This window comes from Triturus cristatus, chromosome 10 (assembly GCF_964204655.1).
Source record: "Triturus cristatus chromosome 10, aTriCri1.1, whole genome shotgun sequence".
Classification (NCBI taxonomy): domain Eukaryota; kingdom Metazoa; phylum Chordata; class Amphibia; order Caudata; family Salamandridae; genus Triturus; species Triturus cristatus.
The window spans coordinates 629,276,292-629,298,110 of NC_140593.1; positions in this window are offsets into that span (position 1 = coordinate 629,276,292).

The following is a 21,819-nucleotide window of genomic DNA, read 5'->3' on the forward strand; positions in this document are numbered from 1 at the left end:
CTCCTCCTCTGCTGTCGGTCATCCATTGGTCTGATATGGTGTAGTTCACACTTTCATCTGCCCACTGCAGCATGCAGCATGTAGCAGTGGGTCAGCCCACTTCAGCCATTGGCTCAATTCACTCTGAGTTAGGGCATTCTGCTCTCTCACAAAATACCCACATACAAATTAGTTCCCTTAAATTCCGCAGACTACACTGGTAATGTGTGTTTTTAAGACCAAAATATTTTTTGATTTTAGAAATTATTTGTAGAATGATGAGGGCTTGGCAGCTGACCCAACAATAAAGTTTTGCAAAAACACAACTTAACAAAATTAGCATTGGAAAATCCAAAAGGATGGAGGCCCGTGTCAGACCAATTGGCTTCGCAAATGCTTGTAATAAGATTGCACTTGTTTGATTTAGTGCACAAAAGCTAATGTTTGAGAGATTTCCAGTGGAGTAAGATTTGTGAAGAGGAGTGTCTTCATCTTCAAGCAATGGGATCCTCTAAAAGTGAAGCAGGCTGTGGAGATACAGAGAGATTTAAGGAAACCTAGAGGAAGTTCTGAGAAATAGTGCTTAATATGGTTCTGATGATTCACTGGTGTCTTTCTTTGAATCCATGTGAATATACCTACGGGTTCAAAGGTCACATGGAAAGCCACTTCTAGCTGGTGGAACATGTTTGTGGTGATGAAATGGACTCCCATGGCTAATAATAAACACCTAGGGCTAGATTTATGAAGGGCTTGCTTTGCCTTTGTGTCACGCAAACCGATTGAAGGCAATAAAAGTCCTCAACTCATATTTACTGTGCCACGGAGAGCCACCTTCTGTGACTATGCATGGCATAATATATCTGGCGTTCCATGGGTGGAGCGTGGGTGTTCCCTTGCATCCACCCATAATTTTTGGTGCATACTACTACTGATACTAGTAAACCTGGGAATGCATCAAAATGCTTCGCCTACCCAGCGGAGGCATAATTAGGAGAACAATCTTTCTTTCTCCTTGTTATTTCCTCTTTCTACCTGTGCTGCATGCTGCAACACAGGTAGAAAGACGAAATGCCTCAAACAATTCTGCCTGTAACACAGACACATTTGCACCATGGTGCTTGGGTGCCAACAATGGTGCTAGGCTGCACTCAGTGTGCATGCACAGAAGGGACAGCAGTAATACGCCATAACCTAGTAGATGTCATTAATGATGTCATTTCAGCCATTATCAGTGATGTTATCAATGATATCATAGAACATGTCATAAGTGTTATAGTATGTGAGGTCATTTTTATTTACAATATTTCTTTTTTGTCCTTTTCAAATCATCACAATGATAGTTATTCATATGTGAGGTCATAAGCAGTGCATGGTGAATGTGCGAGTCATAATTACCTCATTCAGCAGCTATAACTGGTGAATTTCAGTATTTTTTCAGTTTATAATGTTATGTTTCAACTTACATTTTCACTTAAGTTTAATGTCACTTTAACGTTTGTTTCTTTTAGTCAACGTCTGACTTTTGAAAATTTAAAGTAAACTACGTTTACCATGCCTAAATATAATGTCATTTTAATCTTTTTTCCAGTGAATTACTAGGGCTTTTGTATGTAAAGTAATATGTTATTACCATTCCACCCCACCCGAGGCAGCGGACCCCCTGCTGTGCACAACCTTTGGCCGTGCAAAGCGTTGGATTGGACACAGGGCCTGTCATGTGCCCTGCACCCTCAGGGGTGGCTGGCCCCCTGCTGCGCATGACCTTTGGTGTGGGCTGGCTGCAGGGCCTGTCCTGTAGCCAGCAACTATAACTCGCACCCCCGCCATGCACTGCTTATGACCTCACATATATTTCATCACTCATGACATGTTCTATGATATCATTGATAACATGATTGATGACATTTGAAATTACATCATTCGTGACATCAATGTCCATGACAAGGCGTTAGTACTAGTTACTTGAAATAACTATTACTGGTAAATTTCAGTGTTATTTTAATTTAACATGTTGATGTTTCAACTGACATTTTCACCTAGCTATAGCGTTACTTTAACCTATGTTTTTCCAGTGAACATAAATAGACAAATAGATGGATTGCTAAACAGATAGATAGATAGATAGATAGATAGATAGATAGATAGATAGATAGATAGATAGATAGATAGATAGATAGATAGATAGATAGATAGATAGATAGATAGATAGATAGATAGATAGATAGATAGATTGATTGATTGCCATGGGACATAGATGTGGAGTTAATGAATCTGTACTTCTAAATATTTACATTGGCAATATAATTGTAGGTATTATTCTGGAGTCAACACTTTTACAGGACGATATTTACGTCGTCAATATTGTGAAATACAGCTGTCTCAGAATCTGTTTTGATGGCAAATATCCCATAGTACTTGCATGAAATGTGACTTCACTCCATGACGACCTCTGTTAATCATGTACAATTGCTGTTACTGCCGTTCATTTTCTTCTGCCGAACAAAGGACATGGGTGATGGGCACAGTGAACATCCTTCTGTTTTAGGTGAACTACATGTGGACATGCTCTTGATTCATGGATTGACCTGCTGGATAATGTAGAAATTGGTGGGGTTCTATCAGTTTAAAGATGGGCAACGTACCATGGTGGAAGACTCGGGTTGAGGCAGAGGTAGGCAGCTGGCTTCCTTACCAAAGCATACTTGCAAACACTCTCTTTTTAGGTTGAAACCTACCAGAAAGTGGAGCTGTCCGGTTGCTTAAGACTTTTTGGGGGACATTCTGAAAGCTGATCTAAGAATGCATTCCGCCCATTGATTACTATTGGCTTTGTGGTTTGTATTGCGCATTTTTTTTGCTTTCTATTTGTTGTCTTTATTTGTTTTAGGCTGTTCAGCATGTCTTTTTCCCTTCCATAGAGCATAACCCATTTACTGTATTCTTCCACTGGTGCTTGCTCTCTGTAAACAGGCCTTTACATTTTGTTCTTACCTTTTTCATATCTGCTGGTTATTCAGAGACAGATGTTAAATGTCAGGCTCTGTTTTCCAAGTTAGCTTGGATTTTACTTTTCTTTCTCTGAATTCAAAGTGAGAGGATTTATCTGACAGTCTTGGAGTGTAAAAAGAAATACTTTATTCTAACACACAACTAATTTTGAATGTAAATGATCTGTGCAAATATTTCAGAATAAATCAGAATTAGGAAAGCACAAATTAAGCAATTTTTGTTGTAATTTGGAAGTGTGCTGGAAACAAATATTTTAATTTGATCAAAACAAATCAATACACTAGGGTGTGTAATTTCCACACATTATTGTGAATGTGCGTTATAGTTTTATCAGTAAAGCAGTATGTGTTTGCAAAAGTAATGTGTTTTTCAATTGAAAATTTGTCTGAAATGGCAGTGCACTACCACACCATGCATACTCCACTCTACGCCACTCCACTCTACAACACTCTACTCCAAGCTATGCCACTCTGCTCTACTCTACTCTACTCTGTGGCACTTCAATCTACGCTACTGTACTCCACTCCATGACATTCTACAACTCCTCTACTTCACGACCCTCCACTCTGACACTCTACTCCATGACACTCTACTCTGACACTTTACTCTACGACACTCTACTCTACGACACTATGCTCTACGACACTATGCTCTACGACACTATGCTCTACGACACTCCACTCCATTCCACTTTTCCACTCTCTGACACTCTACTCTTCGACACTCTATTCTACTCTATGCCGCTCCACGACACTCTACTCCACTACACACCCCTCCACTCTACTCCGCTCTACATAGCTCTACTCTATGCCACTCCACTCTATGCCACTCGTCTCTTTGACACACACTATACTCCATGCTATGGCACTCCACTCTATGACACTCTACTCCAGTCTACACCACTTCACTATACAACACTCTACGCCACTCCACTCTATGCCTCTCTAGGCCACTCCGCTCAAGACACTCCATTTTGTGATACTCCACTCTATCCCACTCCACTCCGCTCTACAACACTCTATTGCACTGTATGACACTCTGCCCCACTCTACCACACACTAGGAACTGATAGAAAAGGTAAGCAAGTCAATTAGGGATAAGCCAATTTAATAACCATGTTGGAAGAGGGGCACATATACTCTATTTCTGTTTAGCAGTGTTAAAGTGCTAAATCTAGCAAAACAGCTAGGGCACAATATTTGGGAATTTTACTGTATTATTATTATCATTGTTGTCGTTGTACTAATCATTCCACTACTAGAAATACCTGCTAGTTTAATTGGATATGAAAATAAATCGAATCACTTCATACTGAATACTAGAAAGTGGTTTTGGGAATGTATTATAAACGGTGCACTTAGAATATGATTTCTAATAATTTTAAAGACTGTATACGCTATTTATCTTGCATATTAAAGTGAAAACTAAAATATTCCATGGCAATTTTGTTCAGAAGGTTTCAGTCAAACAATTAAAAAATTGCTAACGACCGTCTATCCGTGGACTAAATTGGGCTCCGGATTGGTCGAATAGAATATCCCTCTACGCAGATGACATTCTTTTGTATTTAGCCAAACCCTGGTCTTCATTACATTTAGTGCTCCATATCCTGTCCCTTTTTCGGAAGTACTTGGGCTACACTATTAACTGGACAAGTCCTTGATATATGTCCTTAGTGGGAATTCCCCACGGCTCCCCCAAGGTTGTACGGCCGGTGTAGTCACGGAGGGCTTCCGTTATTTGGGTATCTACTCTACGAGGGAGCAGAATGCCTTTCACAGGAGGAATATCCTTCCTCCCCTACATCGCCTCAGAGCTGATGTGCAACATTGGAAGGAGTTACCCCTTACCTATCTTGGACAGGCTGTCCTTTTAAAAATGATGGCACTCCCCCGCTTTCTGTACGCCCAGCAAAATACACCCTACCCAATCTCGCCACAATATTTTTTAATGATTGACTCTGAGGTCCGCTCCCTGTTATGGAATGGCGGCACTCCCCGGATCGCGTTAGACAAACTCCTCTGAAGTTGGTATGATAGCGGTATCGTACTTCCTGCAATTAAAACGTATTATTGGGCCTCTCAATTGGTGGTCATCAACCACTGGGCCCATCGCCCTATTGCGGATCCGGTGTATAGAATGGACTGTTTTAATATGAAGGCGGGTAACTATATGAGGGCACTATACGGCAGACCCAAACATGCACCTTTATTCTCGCCCACCTCTACCACAGTCTCAATTTTGCATGCAGCTACAACCGTGCTGGGTTGGAAGGGTAAAATCTTGCGAGTTACTCCACTGTTGGAGTCTTGTCACATACGGATGTTGTCAAATCAGCCCGGTTTTGATAAATGGGATCTGATTAGTCTCTCTGAATTCGGGGACATGTGGGTGAGGGGTACGGTAGTTTCATTCGCTGAACTACAGGTCAAATACCAGTTACATGAGGGGGAAACATTCCGTTACCTACCAGCATGTAGCGCACTCACCAAGGCCATCCCCAAAGGCTCTGATCTCCCCGTTTCATCACCTTTAGAAGATAGGCTCCTAGCCGACTACCTCCCAGATAAGGCTATTTCCTTAACTTACTGTAAGATAATCAAAAACCTACCGGAACCACTTGATAAAATTCGCATGAAATGGGTGGCCGACTTAGGAGACATACCAGATGAGGACTGTAGAGAGGCCCTGGCATCTCCCAGGGAGGTGGCCATCAGGTCCCGATTTAAACTGATCCAACTAAAACTACTACACAGAGCCCATTATACTTCCACAGCTCTGGTTAAGATGGGATTCACAAACTCCCCACTCTGCCCCGTGACTGTGGTGCCGTGGGTACTTTTCTACATCAGTGGTGGGACTGCCCGATTCTCCAACATTATTGGAACGAGATTATATCCACTATGTCCCAAATATGTCAGAAACCGATAGAACTTTCCCCTAGGCTCTGTCTCTTAAACATTTGGGACGCTACGGATCTGAATCGCACCGAACAACTGTGGGTCTCTCTGGGCTGTATTGTAGCAAAGAGGAATATTGCCAAAACATGTAAGGGAGGAGTTGCGCCCCGCCATAGGGACGGTGCTGCAGATATGGACTGGTACATGCAAGCCGAGAGGGTGATATATACGAAGGTAGAGGCTGCCCGGGCAAATGGACTAGAATATGGGGCCCATGGAATGATTATAGGGGACTCTTGTGTACCTCCTTTGTAGATGATGCGCCACATACTGTAGATAGGGAGTCCCCTTAGAGATCTAATACTATGATGTGTCTGTATGTCATCGCTGCTGTTTATTTTAATTGTATTGGCCGTATGTGTGCAGCATTTATTTTAAATGATGTGTCCTTCCTGACGATTGCTTACTTTTTTGTTTTTGGTTGTATTGTTATTTTATGTTTTATAATAGATTTATAAAAAAAAATGGCTAACGTGATTAGCATTTACTGGATTATAACTAGAGTTCCAAGAATTTTGCATCAAAGGAGAACCCGCTTATATGACAGGGCTGACTAAGTTATTCGTTTTGAAAAGAAAATTATGCATGTTCACTGCCAGTATTATTTCACTATTTTGACATTCTAACACACATTAATTCTGTATGGGCGACAGTTGCACGTCATTAATACAAGTTTAACACATTAACATAGTAAGTTGCATTTGAAGGGTAACTAATTTATCTTTGCGGAGGATCTGCTAATGCAAGGCAACACACATCTGTGGCGCTTTTTAATAATCTTTTATCCATTTGAGTTTAAAAATAAATCATCAAATTATGCATCAGAGAATGGATTATGTGACACAAGGGGCAAACAAATATTTATGTGGTAAAAAACGACTGCTGCAGAATTGAAAAATTCTAGCGGCCCTAGTTATAACCTGGGTGAAATTCACTTGTAAAAATTCAAACAGTATGTTGTTATGTTATGTTAAATTAACTTATAATGCGCGTAAATCACCCCAAGAGGGGTATCTCGGCACAAGTCAGAACTCAGGCAAATAAGATTCCTACGGCAGAAACAGCTCAGTCTTCATACATTTTCTGAATTTAAGGTGATCAGTGCATTTCCGTATGTGTATAAGTAGCTGGTTCCAATGCAAGCTAGGAGAATGATCTGCCTCCTGAACAAGATTCCTGGATCTAAGGGACTGTTTGATGAGGTTAATCTGTAGATCATAAAAGTTTGCCTGGCAGATAGAGGGTTTGTTTTGCGGAACAATAGCTTGGTCCCTTGATGATCAGAGATGTGTGTGTTAAGCACCAGATTTTAAATGTAATTCTTTTGTGGATAGGAAACCAATGGAGAGAGTGCAAAAGGGGAGAAGAGAGTATCCCAGATGGAAGATTTTGAATGAGGCGAGCTGCAGTATTTTGGACAACTTGACGTTTAGTTGGAAGTGTCTCATTGGTAGCAGCCAGTATTACAGTGGTCCAGGCAACTAATAACCAGCGCCTGGACCAAAGGTTTCTTCGCAGACAGTGGAAGAAGAGCAAAGACTCTTCACAGTAGCCGCATCATATGAAAGCAGGTAGCCGTGGTAGCCACAACCTGTTCTTTCATGGTCAGTGACTGGTCTAGGTGAACACCCAGCTTTTTAATATCCACTTTGGGAATAGGCGCCAAGGTTAATTTAGGAGGCTACCAGTCAGGGGTCCAGGGCGGTTGGGCACTGCCAAACAGCATAATCTCTGTTTTGCTGTGATTTAGCCGGAGGTCATTTTCTGTCATCCAGGTTGTGATGGCCTTCATCCCGGATGCAAAGCGAGCTTTCGCATTTTTTGTATCTTTATCGAAAGAGATGATAAGCTGAGTATCATCAGCATACGAAAGGGGTTTGAATCCAAATGTCTGATGGTTTTGGCAAGGGCGGCCACATAGATGTTAAATAGTGAGGGCTCAGACAAGCTCTATGGTGCGCAATTTAAAAGGGCCCAAGTTGATAGTCTGGGTTCTGTTGGATAGAAAATCAGCAAACCACTGTAGAGCCGCAACCAGGATTCCTATCGTCTGCAGCCTTTGAAGCAACCAAGGATGAGCCACAGTATCAAATGCTGTGGACAGGTCCAACAGCACTAGAAAAGATTGCTTATTATCATCTAGAGAGCTTTTTATATGGTCAATAACAGCAATACATGTAGTTTCAGTGCTCTGCATGGCTTTGGACCCAGATTGAGATGGGTCCAGGATCATGTTTGATTCTAAGTACTCCATAAGTCGGCTGTTTATTTGTCCTCCTAGCAGCTTGCACAGTAAGGGAAGGAGAGAGATCGAATGATAGTTGGAAAGGTCTGTGAATGGTAAGTTAGCTTTCTTTTGGATGGGTATGACCTGTGCTGTTTCCGGTCCAGGGAAGGCATGAAATGTCTGAACTGGGGTGGCAGAGTGGGCTAAAGAACGGTGATGGATCAAACCCAGATCTGTTGACTGGGTGTGAGTGTTTGATTGGTTCTGATGCTCCGTCCATCACCACCCCCTTTTGTACCGCTCTGTGCTGCTTTGCAGGCTAGAGGATTTTCCCAAAGCTTATACATAGGTTAAGTAAGGAGCAGATGGCCGGGGCGCGCTTCAAGGACGATCCTGCTGAAATCCTGTCAAGAGCGATGTCCAGGGGAGACCCATATTTGGCAGATGCCAGTGCTTTCTGAATGGAATCGAGCCTAAATGGTTTGAAATTACTTAAAAGAAAAGCGTGTTGGCAGGTGATTGACTGATGTTAGATTCTGGGCATATTTGATCACTCTGTCTGGGGAAATTAGTGTAAATCCTATTTATTTCCTCTCCAAAGTGATTCTCAATGGAATTGCATAGAGCTTGTGATGGCCGAATTTCAGTGGAGCAGGCATGAGGGTTTCTGAAAGTATTAAGGATTTGGAATAATTATTTTGGGGAGTTGCCCACCGAGCTGAGTTGAAGAGAGGTGCGCGACTTCCGAGCATTTTTAATATTGCAATGATAAATCGCTAAGGCTGCTTTATAAGCCTCTTTATCACTCAGGTTGTTGGACTGTTGCCAACGCCTCTCAGGTTTTTGCACAATGCCTTCTCATTGTACCATTCTGATGTGTACCAAAGTGCGGTGAATGTAGAGCAGATTTTCAAAGGGGCTATCTTACCAAACACCTTGTTAAGAGCAGAATGGTTATCTAATAGTGCTTTATCCAAAACAGCATCACCAGTCGTGGCCATAAAGTCAAACTCTTTAGCAAAGGAGTCGGGGGCCACTGCCAGTGCCCCATCAGGTTATTCGTAGTTTTCTTGGTATGTGCAGGCATATGTATCGCAGTGATCTGAAAGTAGATCAAGGAGTGATCAATTCATAGTAGGGATAGAGGAGGTTCATAGGATAGGGACGGGGAGTTAATGAGAATTAGGTCGAGGGTGAAGCTTGCAGTATGCGCAGGACCTCTGACTTTCTGGTTTCGCCCAACGTAGAAAGATCAGAGAGGAGTTGAACAGCCTCCATATTTACGGGATCTTCCCCATGAAAGTTAAAATTGCCCAATAAAATAAAGTGTGTGGATGTAAGAACGTGAGTGGTAATAAATTCAGTGAATTGTTGACTGAAGCCTCTTTTGGGTCTGGGGGCAATATACTAGAGCGCCTCGCCAACAATTGAAAGAGGAGAGCTCAACCTTAAAGACACATATCTCCACCCAGTCCTCTAAAAGGGTCTCTATGAGTGAGTGTTTCACTGTCTTTAAATATGATGGCGATACCACCACCCGTCCTGCCCTCCTTGTGCAGTTTCAATATGCGATATTTGTCTGGGAGTGCTAACGCAATGGTGAGAGAGGTAGCGGAATTCAGCCAGGTTTCAGTTAGGAAGCCAAACTCAAGTGCCATTGAGGACAACAAGTCCCAGAATTCAATAGCATGATTAGGTAATGACCTCACATTGTGAAGAAAGTCTTTAAAAACCTAGGGGCAGATCTACAAGAAACTAACGCAGCGCGGTGCCGCAAGTCATTTTGAAGCATGCTTACTCATAGCATGTATTTCTGTTTACGGTGATAGAGCTCCCAGACTGTCTCAGTGAGATTCAGGGATCTGAGTCATGCCTTCGTGTGCCAGGGAGTTTTCTCATGGACATCTGCGTTGCACCGTTACCCCAAGTTCTAGCAAATTTGGATCCAATTCTCATTTGTAACGTAGGCAAACTATCTTAAGGCAGAACTTGGAGTTAAGAATATTTTTATAAAATAGGTAGCAAGCATATGAGCTCAGGTGTCCAAAGTGACATATGGAATGGCATTTGTCAAATTCTCCCAGTCAGGTGGTAAAGAAACTAAGGGGCATATTATCAAGAAACTGCATTAACATTATCGCCGCTTTAGCGGCAGAAAACTGCCGCTAAAGCGGCGATAATGGGCTTGATAATATGCCCTGGAGAATTCCCATAGAAGCCCATGTTCTGGTGTCAACATGGGCTTCTATTGGAATTCTCTGCGGCATATTATCAAGCCCATTATCGCCGGTTTAGCGGCAGTTTTCTGCCACTAAAGCGGCGATAATGTTAACGCCGTGCTTGATAATATGCCCCTATATAACCTGCAGACTGCCATAAAGGGTATCTAGTTCACACCATGAATGCAGTTTATTTAAGGAATTGTGGGTAGGTTGAAAGCTAGCTAGCACAAGAGCATCTTAGCACTGATGTTTACAAATCATGCAGACCTCTGTTTTGTTTTTCTTTTAAAGCAGTGGGGGCACTGTCTTACTGCTGAGCATGTGTGAGAACTGCACAAGGCACTTTACCTTTATGTTCTCTGAAGCGTGCACAGTTCTAGTGCTTTTCCCATCCTTGGGGAAGGGGGGGGGAGAACAAGGATAGCTCAATATGTTTCCATTAAATACAGTCACAGGGATCTATACAAGTGATGTTGCTATGCATCAAGCCTTGATCAGCACCATCAATTCCAAGCTTCATTTTAGCATTGAGGAAATAGGACTGAAAGTTGAACTTGGTGATCGTGGGGCTGGTTCGTGAAAGCATCCTAGTACTGCAGACAGCTCAGAAAAGGTCCATACACCTGTTTGCGTCTGAAATGTGGCAGTCTGTAGTAAATACTAGGAAACACATTGCAGTGAGTGTCTCTTCATATTTCTGAGCTGTACTGTCTACAGATCATACACTAACTTGTTGGTTTTCTGAGTTTAAGTATATACTGAAAAGCAGGACGGTTTCAGCCAAACCAGCGCACAAACTCCTTCTGGGTCTGCGCCTAGGTACTTAAAATGTTCATGATATGCCACTGATACTTCTATGTGAGTGGATGCGGCTCACATAGGCATTTTGTCCAGACCATCAAGAAGTAAACCTTGGAACAGGAGTTTTGAGTGCAGTGTTCTATAGGAGGACATTGATCCTGTAGGCATCAGTATGGACAGTGAATTTTGTTGCCCTAGTCCTGCCATCAGAGCTCTGAGAAAGCAAACCTCCTTAGTGCTCTCAGTGAAGGAGGATGGCATATAATGGAGGTGCGTTTGCCCTGTGCTGACACACTGTTTGCCAACACTAATCCTGTTGAGTTCATACAAGCATGTGGACGATGGACGAAGATCCCGGTTGGCCCTTTTTCTTCTCAACAGATCTGGGGCAACCAGAGGGAAGAGGACTAATGAAGGCTTTACGATTAAATTGTGCATTGTGACTTACCTCTGTGTAGCCTGAGTTTAGATTTTATTAAAAGTGCTTTGGGCTTAAGTATAAACATAATTGCCTTTCACACAATAAAAAATTCAGCCAATGGCCACGTTAAACACTGCTTGTCATAAAAATACATTTAAAATGCAATAAAAACGAATCCCATTAAAAGACCAAAGATAAAATAGCACAAGATAAAAGTTTTTCCACGTGTACTACCGCTTCTAAAGAGATTTTGCAGGAATGTCACAGCTTGTCCTTAAATATAAACCAGTTGCTTTTGTCATGACACTTGTGGCATCGCTGAACAGAAAGAACAATTTCTCTGCTTCATTCTCTAATTGTTGGTTGTATAACATCTTGGCTATTGAATATGATCTAACTTTTTTTTACAGAGCACAATGTAACATAAAGTGTGCGTGTTAGACCTGACATCCTTGGCGTGGGTTTTTCCCCTATCTTTCGCCTCTGCTACTTGGATTTTTGATGCTGTTATGGATTTCGTTTTTGCTGGTTTAGATGCTTTGGACACTCTGCCACTGCTAATCAGTGCCAGAGTGTAAGTGCTCCCTGTGTAAAATGTCATATTGATTGGATATACATGATTGGCATATATGTATCACCATGAAGTCCCTAGTAAAGTGCACTGTGTGTGCCAGGGCTGGTGATGACAGATGCTACTAGTGGGCCTGCAGCGCTGATTGCGCCACCCACATGAGTAGCCCTAAAATGATGTCTCAGGCCTGCCACCGCAGGCCTGCCTGCAGTCCCCGGACTGCCATGTCACCCTGGTCAGTGTCCCCACTGACTAGGCCTAACCCTTCCCTTTTTGTGCACATCAGTCATCCCTCAGGAAGGCCCGAGGTACCCCCCTGGGCAGGGTGCAGTGTATGTAAAAGGTAGAGCATGTACTAGTGCAGGTAACATGTTCTGGTAGTGAACAACGGCCATTTTGTGTGTTCACTGCTGCAAGGTTATCTTGCTCCATAGGCTAACATGGGGGAGGCTGGTGCCAATGGCTATCCGCCTATCTTCTCATAGGAACAAGATAAGACATGAGTGTTTGATATCCCTGAGCTCAGCATTTAATAACACATCTTTTAGGAGAGGTTGTTTTTAAATCTTGAGTTGGAGAATGGTACTTTTTAGAGAGTAGCTGTTCTCTTGTCTGACCCTTCTGTGTGCCTGGGCATGCTTGTGGATTGACTGTCTGGCTTGAGAGTGACAGGGGCTGGGGATCCCCCAGGAGGTTGGCTGAGTCAGCCCTCTGCTGAATGGCGACATTTGCAAGTAGAGTGGAGGGAGGGGATAGCACCTGGGAGTGAATAGGGCTGTGCCTGCCTGCCACACTGCTGGCTCCACCTCCTGCTGGGCGGCTGACGACTCTGCCCCACACTCTGAAAAGAAAGCAGAAGCCAGGAAAACAAAGTGCTCCAGCAACACCCAGAACTGGATCAGACCGGGCTCAGGACCCACTTGCACAAAGACTTCAAAGACATTTAGGGGTATAAGTACAAGACCCCTGACAACAGATTTTTAGATTCTACAATCAAGAGGAACCTCTGCTGAAAGACGGACTGCTGAAGAACTGAAGGAAGATTGCCTTGCTGTGTGCTCTAAGGGCTGACCTGTTCTGCTGTGCAACTGAAGCTGAGGAGGAGAAGGGGCCTTGCTGTGTGCTGTGACCCTACCTACTTGACCTAACAAGACTTTGCTGTGTGCTGTGTCTTCAACTCTGAATCTCCAAGGGCCTGAGAAGAGATGGCCTCCTGTTTGCAACCCAGGGATAGAAAGGTTGCCAAGACTTTAAAGACTCTGCTGTGTCCCATCTGCGCTGCTGTGTGCTGTTAGGACCGTGGACTGTTCTACCAAGCTTCTAAACATCTGCCCCGGGAAGTGCGCTGGCTGCTCCCTGGTTTGCTGGAGAGTGCCGCGCTGAGTCTGGCCTGACACCGGTTGCCGCATTGTGAAGACCGACGTGCTCATCGGCACGTGTATTGCTGTGGCCGCAGGATTGAGGGCGCCCCCGTGCTAACTAGGCCGCTGTACGGCTTGGCGGCGTCACGATCGACCCGCTGACACGGGGCGCCGTGAAATATTCTGCCCGCGATACACCGCCGCGGCCCGGGGGCCTGAAACTGATCAAGAGTTGCACTTCCCCGCTCTGCGAAGCCGCGGAGAAGAGAACGAGGAGGCTGCGACCTGATTGGTTGCTGACCGGAGGCTTGGCTGGAGGAGCCGCGCTGCGAGTGGCTGACTCCAGTGACGTCGACATCATCACTGGGGGCTCGCCGAGGGAGCCGCGACCGGATTGGTCCATCGCTCGGGAGCTGTGAAAGCCCTGCACCACGCAGCCTGAGAAGAGCGCTTTAGTTCTAAGCGCAAGAGGCACCGTTGGAAAAACGTGGGTATTTAACTACTGGAAGCCTACGAACGTATTCCTTTCCTTTGAATACGAAGTCCCACGAGAGACTAGAGACTATCTTTTTACGCTCCTGACAACCTAAGAAAAAGATTGATGTGCAACGCTATGATAATTGATTTCCACTGCTGAAAATAGATAAAGTTATATTTTTGATATACTTACCTGTGTGGTCTACGTTTGTGGTGTACTAGGGGGGTCATTGTAGTTGTTAAGTGCGAATACCTTACACATTGCCTTGGGGATAAGCCTGTCTGCTCGAGCCAAGCTACCTAGAGGGTGAGCAGGGGTTATCTACCGTGTGTGTCCCTGTACCCTGACTAGAAGCAAGGGTCCCTATTTGGTCTAAGGTGCTTACCTCTGCCAACTAGAGACCCCCAGATCTAACATTGGTGGCAGCGGTGGGATTAGAACCAGTATAACTTGACCTGCAGTGATTCTTTGTACATCACTAGTCTAGTTAGCAGTTGCATCGCACAAAGTTTTTTGAAACCTATTTTTGGAAGATCTAGGAAGCATCATGTCTCTGAATGGAGTAGGCGAGGAGGTGGAATTGCAATTTGAAGTAGAAAAGTTGCTCACATATAAGAAGGATCAACTAATGCAGTTCTGCAAACAGCTTGGATGCCCAGTGAAGGGCAGCGATAACAAGGCAGAGCTACAGAAAGTTCTAAGGGCCTGGTGGGAGGCCAAAAATGGTGTGACAGAAGAAGCTACTGGAGAGGATGGTACACCGGAGCACGGATTTGGATCCGATGATTTGCCAGTGAATAGGCCAGCGTCTAGGGCTGGCAGCACCCATTCCAGTAGGGGCCTTTCTCCAGAGGAACTGGAGGAAAATCAGAGGATTAGGGCCCATGAGATTGAACTTTTTAAGCTCAAAGCTCAAGCAGAAGAGAGGAAACTGCGCCTTGACAGTGAAAAGAAGGCGGAGGAGAGGAGGAATGCTCTCGCTTTGGAAGAGAGAAAACTCCAGTTGGCTCATGAGTTGAGCATGAGGGAGCTGGACATTAAAGCTAAACAGGTGGAGTCCAGTCCGAATGGTGGCAGCGCACAACCAGTACAGGCGGGTAAATTATACATACCGAAAGATTTGGTGCAGAATTATCAGAGGGGTGAGGATATCTATGCATGGTTTAGATCCTATGAGCTTGCCTTGAAGATGAATGAAGTGCCTGAGAAGAGTTGGGGGGCAGGTTGGTGGAAGCATTTTGAGGCCTCTGGGAGGGATGTCTTAGCACCCTTAGAAGCAGCAGGTACCTTAACCTACCCCACTATGAAGGAGGCCTTATGCCTCAGGTATGGGCTTACACCAGAACAGTACCGCCAGAAGTTTAGGAACTTCAAGAAGCTTGATTCAAGTACTTGGGTGGAGTGTGTGAGTATGTACACGCGTGCACTGGAAGGTTGGATAAAGGGCAGCAAAGTTACTGATTATGTGGGGTTGTGTCACTTGATTAGTTGGGAGCACTTGAGTAGTCTATGTGTTCCAGAGCTGCGCCAGCATCTTTTAGACAGCAAGTTAACTGATCCCAGTGAGCTTGCTAAAGAGGCAGACCGCTGGACTAGCACCAGGGTCAACAAAGGGATGGTAAGTATCCCAGCCAAGGGTGGACAGGGTCCCCAGCAGAAAGGTGGGGAGGACAAGGGTAACAGTAAGGAGTTCTCTAAAGGGCCCCAAAACAGTTCCCAGGAGAAGGAGTCCCAAGCCCCCAAGCCTAAGAAGTCTTGGCCCCATAATGGGAGACAGGATAACAGACCACCGCCTACTTGCTATGCTTGTAGGGAAGTGGGGCACATCGCCCCTAAATGTCCCAAGAAACCCCCAGCACCAGCTGCTGCTCCGGTCCCAGGGTTAGCTAGTGTAGCTTTGGGAGGGGATTTGATTTCCAGTGGGGAAGAGGGATTAGCTATGATGACCCTTGTCTCTTTAGGAGACCAAGAGATGGTTCAGGATACCTTGATACCCGCTAACACTAAAAAACACGGGCAAAAGGTGACCATCAATGGGAGGGAGATAGACGCTCTGAGAGACACCGGGGCTAGTGTGACATCTGGCAGGTGTCAGTTGGTGTCTGAAGAGCAAGTCATTCCCAATGTGCTCCGCCCAGTAGTGGCAGCTGACACTTCAGTTCGCCTCTGCAAGATGGCGCGTGTTCCCTTTACATGGGGGGGAGTCTCTGGTACCTTGGAAGTCTGTGTCAGTGATGCCTTGCCGGTAGATTGTCTGTTGGGTAACGACCTGGAGAGTTCTCCATGGAAGGACGTAGAGCACAGAACTCACTTGGAGATGTTAGGACTGCCAGCGTGGATCTGTGTATCCACACGTGCCATGACAGCCAGTAAGGGTGGATTAGTAGAACCGGAGCCTGGAACAATGGCCCAGGAACCTGTCAGAAGAGGAAGGGGCAGAGGGCGCGGGAAACCGGCCCCCACTGTTCCCACGGTCCAGGAGGAAGCAGAACCTGAGGGGGATGCCCTGGAACCTACAGGGGAACAGGTGGCCGAACTAGGGGAATTGCCTGAGCTGACCCATTGGCAGCAAGAAGGTGGTGCCTCCAGGGAGGAATTCTGCCAGGCTCAGAAGGAGTGCCCTTCTCTCATTGGTGTGCGGCAGCAGGCTGCAGACCAGGCAGCGGGCCTAGGGTCCAAGGAACATTTGATTTACTGGGAGGATGACTTACTTTATAGTGAGCCTAAGTTTGCTGAGCCTGGGGCAAGACAAGACCTATCACAGGCTTGTCACCCACTTCTACTGGCCCCAGATGAAGAAGCACGTCAGTACCTTTTGTAAGTCTTGCCAAACATGCCAAGCCACTGGTAAGACCGGAGGAAAGTGCGTGGCACCCCTCCAACCTTTTCCTGTGGTGAGCACCACTTTTGAGCGGGTGGGCATTGATATCGTAGGGCCCCTGGACCCCAAGACTGCCTTAGGCAACAGGTTCATCCTGGTCTTGGTGGACCACGCCACCCGGTACCCAGAAGCAGTCCCTCTCAGGACAATCACAGCCCCCGTGGTGGGCCGTGCATTGATGGGGATCTTTTCCCGCGTGGGGTTCCCCAGAGAGGTGGTCTCCGACCGGGGTACAACTTCATCTCTAGGTACATGAAGTCTCTGTGGGAGGAGTGTGGTGTAACTTATAAGTTCACCACTCCTTACCACCCTCAAGGAAATGGGTTGGTTGAAAGGTTCAACCGCACCCTGAAAGGCATGATTATGGGCCTAGCGGAGCCCATGAGACGGAAGTGGGACGTCTTGTTACCATGCCTGTTGTTTGCCTTCAGGGAGGTGCCTCAGAAGTCCTTAGGGTTCAGCCCCTTTGAACTGCTGTATGGCCACCCTGTTAGAGGACCTCTCACACTGGTGAAGGAGGGGTGGGAGAAATCCAGTGGGAAGACCCCCCAGGATGTGTTCAGCTATGTGCTGGCCATCCGCAACCAGACGCAGCGCTTCAGGAAGCTCACTCAGGAGAACCTAGAAGCCAGCCAGGAGGAGATGAAAAGATGGTACGACCAGAATACCACTCTGGTTGAATTTCATCCTGGGCAGAAAGTGTGGGTGATGGCGCCGGTGGAGCCTTGTGCGCTCCGTGACAAGTGGACCGGGCCATATGAGGTGGTAGAGCGCAAGAGTGAGGTGACCTACCTGATCAACATGAAGACTCCTAGGCAGCCCCTGAGAGTCTTGCATGTGAACCGCCTCAAGCCCCACTTTGAGAAGTCTGAAGTGACAATGCTCATGGCTACAGATGATGGTGGGGAAGAGGATAGTGATCCTCTCCCTGACCTCCTGGCAACCAAGGAGCAAGACGGGTCAGTGGATGGTGTGGTCCTCTCGCCCACCCTGACCCCAGAACAGCAGAGAGACTGTCGCCAGGTGTTGGGTCAGTTTGCCTCCCTGTTCTCCCTGACCCCAGGTGTCACCAATTGGTGCGTCCATGATGTGGACACTGGAGATAGTCTACCGGTGAAACAGAAGTTTTACAGAGTAGCTGACAAGGCCAGGGCCAGCATCAAGGAAGAAGTTTCCAAGATGTTGGCGTTAGGGGTAATTGAGCCCTCCAGCAGTCCCTGGGCTAGCCCAGTGGTCCTCGTTCCCAAGAAAGCTGCTACACCCGGTGGCCTGCCAGAACTTCGGTTTTGCGTGGACTACCGTGGGCTCAATGCGGTCACCAAGACTGACGCGCACCCCATCCCCAGAGCTGATGAGCTTGTGGATCGGTTGGGAGCTGCCAGATATCTCAGCACCTTTGATTTGACTTCAGGGTACTGGCAGATTGCCTTAACTGAGGGGGCTAAGGAGAGGTCGGCATTTTCAACACCAGAGGGGCACTTCCAGTTTCGCGTCATGCCCTTTGGATTGAAAAATGCCCCTGCCACCTTCCAGAGACTGGTCAACCGGGTACTGAACGGGCTGGAGCAATTCAGCGCCGCATACTTGGATGACATTGCTGTGTTCACCTCCACTTGGGAGGAACACTTGCAACACCTCTGTGAAGTGTTGAGGGCTCTGCAAAAGGCAGGCCTCACTATCAAGGCCAGTAAGTGCCAGATAGGGCAGGGATCAGTGGTGTATTTGGGACACCAGGTAGGGAGCGGCCAGGTGGCGCCCCTACAGGCGAAGATTGATACCATTCTGGCTTGGGAGCCCCCCAAGACCCAGACAGAGGTGAGAGCCTTTCTAGGACTCACCGGGTATTACAGACGGTTCATCAAGGGATACGGCACCATTGTTGCCCCCTTGACAGAACTAACCTCTAGAAATCAGCCCAGGAAAGTGAATTGGACCGAGGCCTGTCAAACTGCTTTTGATGCCCTAAAAACTGCAATGCTATTGAAAGGGAAGCATTTGCTGTGGTCTGGGCCCTGAAGAAGCTGAGGCCCTACCTGTTTGGGACTCACTTCCGTGTTCAGACCGACCACAGGCCCCTCAGATGGTTAATGCAGATGAGGGGTGAGAATCCAAAACTGTTGAGTTGGTCCATATCCCTACAGGGAATGGACTTCACGGTGGAACACCGCCCCGGTACAGAACACGCCAATGCTGATGGTCTGTCCAGGTTTTTCCGCCTTAGTGATGAGAACTCCCAAGAGGGTGGGTAGTTCTCCCCACTTTCAGCTGGAGGGGACACGTGTTAGACCTGACATCCTTGGCGTGGGTTTTTCCCCTATCTTTCGCCTCTGCTACCTGGATTTTTGATGCTGTTATGGATTTTGTTTTTGCTGGTTTAGATGCTTTGGACACTCTGCCACTGCTAATCAGTGCCAGAGTGTAAGTGCTCCCTGTGTAAAATGTCATATTGATTGGATATACCTGATTGGCATATTTGTATCACCATGAAGTCCCTAGTAAAGTGCACTGTGTGTGCCAGGGCTGGTGATGACAGATGCTACTAGTGGGCCTGCAGCGCTGATTGCGCCACCCACATGAGTAGCCCTAAAATGATGTCTCAGGCCTGCCACCGCAGGTCTGCCTGCAGTCCCCGGACTGCCATGTCACCCTGGTCAGTGTCCCCACTGACTAGGCCTAACCCTTCACTTTTTGTGCACATCAGTCATCCCTCTGGAAGGCCCGAGGTACCCCCCTGGGCAGGGTGCAGTGTATGTAAAAGGTAGAGCATGTACTAGTGCAGGTAACATGTTCTGGTAGTGAACAACGGCCATTTTGTGTGTTCACTGCTGCAAGGTTATCTTGCTCCATAGGCTAACATGGGGGAGGCTGGTGCCAATGGCTATCCGCCTATCTTCTCATAGGAACAAGATAAGACATGAGTGTTTGATATCCCTGAGCTCAGCATTTAATAACACATCTTTTAGGAGAGGTTGTTTTTAAATCTTGAGTTGGAGAATGGTACTTTTTAGAGAGTAGCTGTTCTCTTGTCTGACCCTTCTGTGTGCCTGGGCATGCTTGTGGATTGACTGTCTGGCTTGAGAGTGACAGGGGCTGGAGATCCCCCAGGAGGTTGGCTGAGTCAGCCCTCTGCTGAATGGCGACATTTGCAAGTAGAGTGGAGGGAGGGGATAGCACCTGGGAGTGAATAGGGCTGTGCCTGCCTGCCACACTGCTGGCTCCACCTCCTGCTGGGCGGCTGACGACTCTGCCCCACACTCTGAAAAGAAAGCAGAAGCCAGGAAAACAAAGTGCTCCAGCAACACCCAGAACTGGATCAGACCGGGCTCAGGACCCACTTGCACAAAGACTTCAAAGACTTTTAGGGGTATAAGTACAAGACCCCTGACAACAGATTTTTAGATTCTACAATCAAGAGGAACCTCTGCTGAAAGACGGACTGCTGAAGAACTGAAGGAAGATTGCCTTGCTGTGTGCTCTAAGGGCTGACCTGTTCTGCTGTGCAACTGAAGCTGAGGAGGAGAAGGGGCCTTGCTGTGTGCTGTGACCCTACCTACTTGACCTAACAAGACTTTGCTGTGTGCTGTGTCTTCAACTCTGAATCTCCAAGGGCCTGAGAAGAGATGGCCTCCTGTTTGCAACCCAGGGATAGAAAGGTTGCCAAGACTTTAAAGACTCTGCTGTGTCCCCTCTGCGCTGCTGTGTGCTGCGAGGACAGTGGACTGTTCTACCAAGCTTCTAAACATCTGCCCCGGGAAGTGCACTGGCTGCTCCCTGGTTTGCTGTAGAGTGCCGCGCTGAGTCTGGCCTGACACCGGTTGCCGCATTGTGAAGACCGACGTGCTCATCGGCACGTGTATTGCTGTGGCCGCAGGATTGAGGGCGCCCCCGTGCTAACTAGGCCGCTGTACGGCTTGGCGGCGTCACGATCGACCCGCTGACACGGGGCGCCGTGAAATATTCTGCCCGCGATACACCGCCGCGGCCCGGGGGCCTGAAACTGATCAAGAGTTGCACTTCCCCGCTCTGCGAAGCCGCGGAGAAGAGAACGAGGAGGCTGCGACCTGATTGGTTGCTGACCGGAGGCTTGGCTGGAGGAGCCGCGCTGCGAGTGGCTGACTCCGGTGACGTCGACATCATCACTGGGGGCTCGCCGAGGGAGCCGCGACCGGATTGGTCCATCGCTCGGGAGCTGTGAAAGCCCTGCACCACGCAGCCTGAGAAGAGCGCTTTAGTTCTAAGCGCAAGAGGCACCGCTGGAAGAACGTGGGTATTTAACTACTGGAAGCCTACGAACGTATTCCTTTCCTTTGAATACGAAGTCCCACGAGAGACTAGAGACTATCTTTTTACGCTCCTGACAACCTAAGAAAAAGATTGATGTGCAACGCTATGATAATTGATTTCCACTGCTGAAACTAGATAAAGTTATATTTTTGATATACTTACCTGTGTGGTCTACGTTTGTGGTGTACTAGGGGGGTCATTGTAGTTGTTAAGTGCGAATACCTTACACATTGCCTTGGGGATAAGCCTGTCTGCTCGAGCCAAGCTACCTAGAGGGTGAGCAGGGGTTATCTACCGTGTGTGTCCCTGTACCCTGACTAGAAGCAAGGGTCCCTATTTGGTCTAAGGTGCTTACCTCTGCCAACTAGAGACCCCCAGATCTAACAGTGCCCAATCCTCTTTTTCCCACAGGAACATTTATCTGAGAATGCAGGTTTTCTTCTGCTCTTGATGGCATTCAGTAACAGGCAGCCCCCCTTTACTAGAGCACACAATCTTCTTTCTATAAGTTACTCATGGCGGCTATTTTCTGTTTGTTCCTTAAACTGAGAAATTGCATGTTTACTATACCATTTTATCTTCTTACATGTCAGCAGATTCATGCTTGCTGCTGTAGACAGAC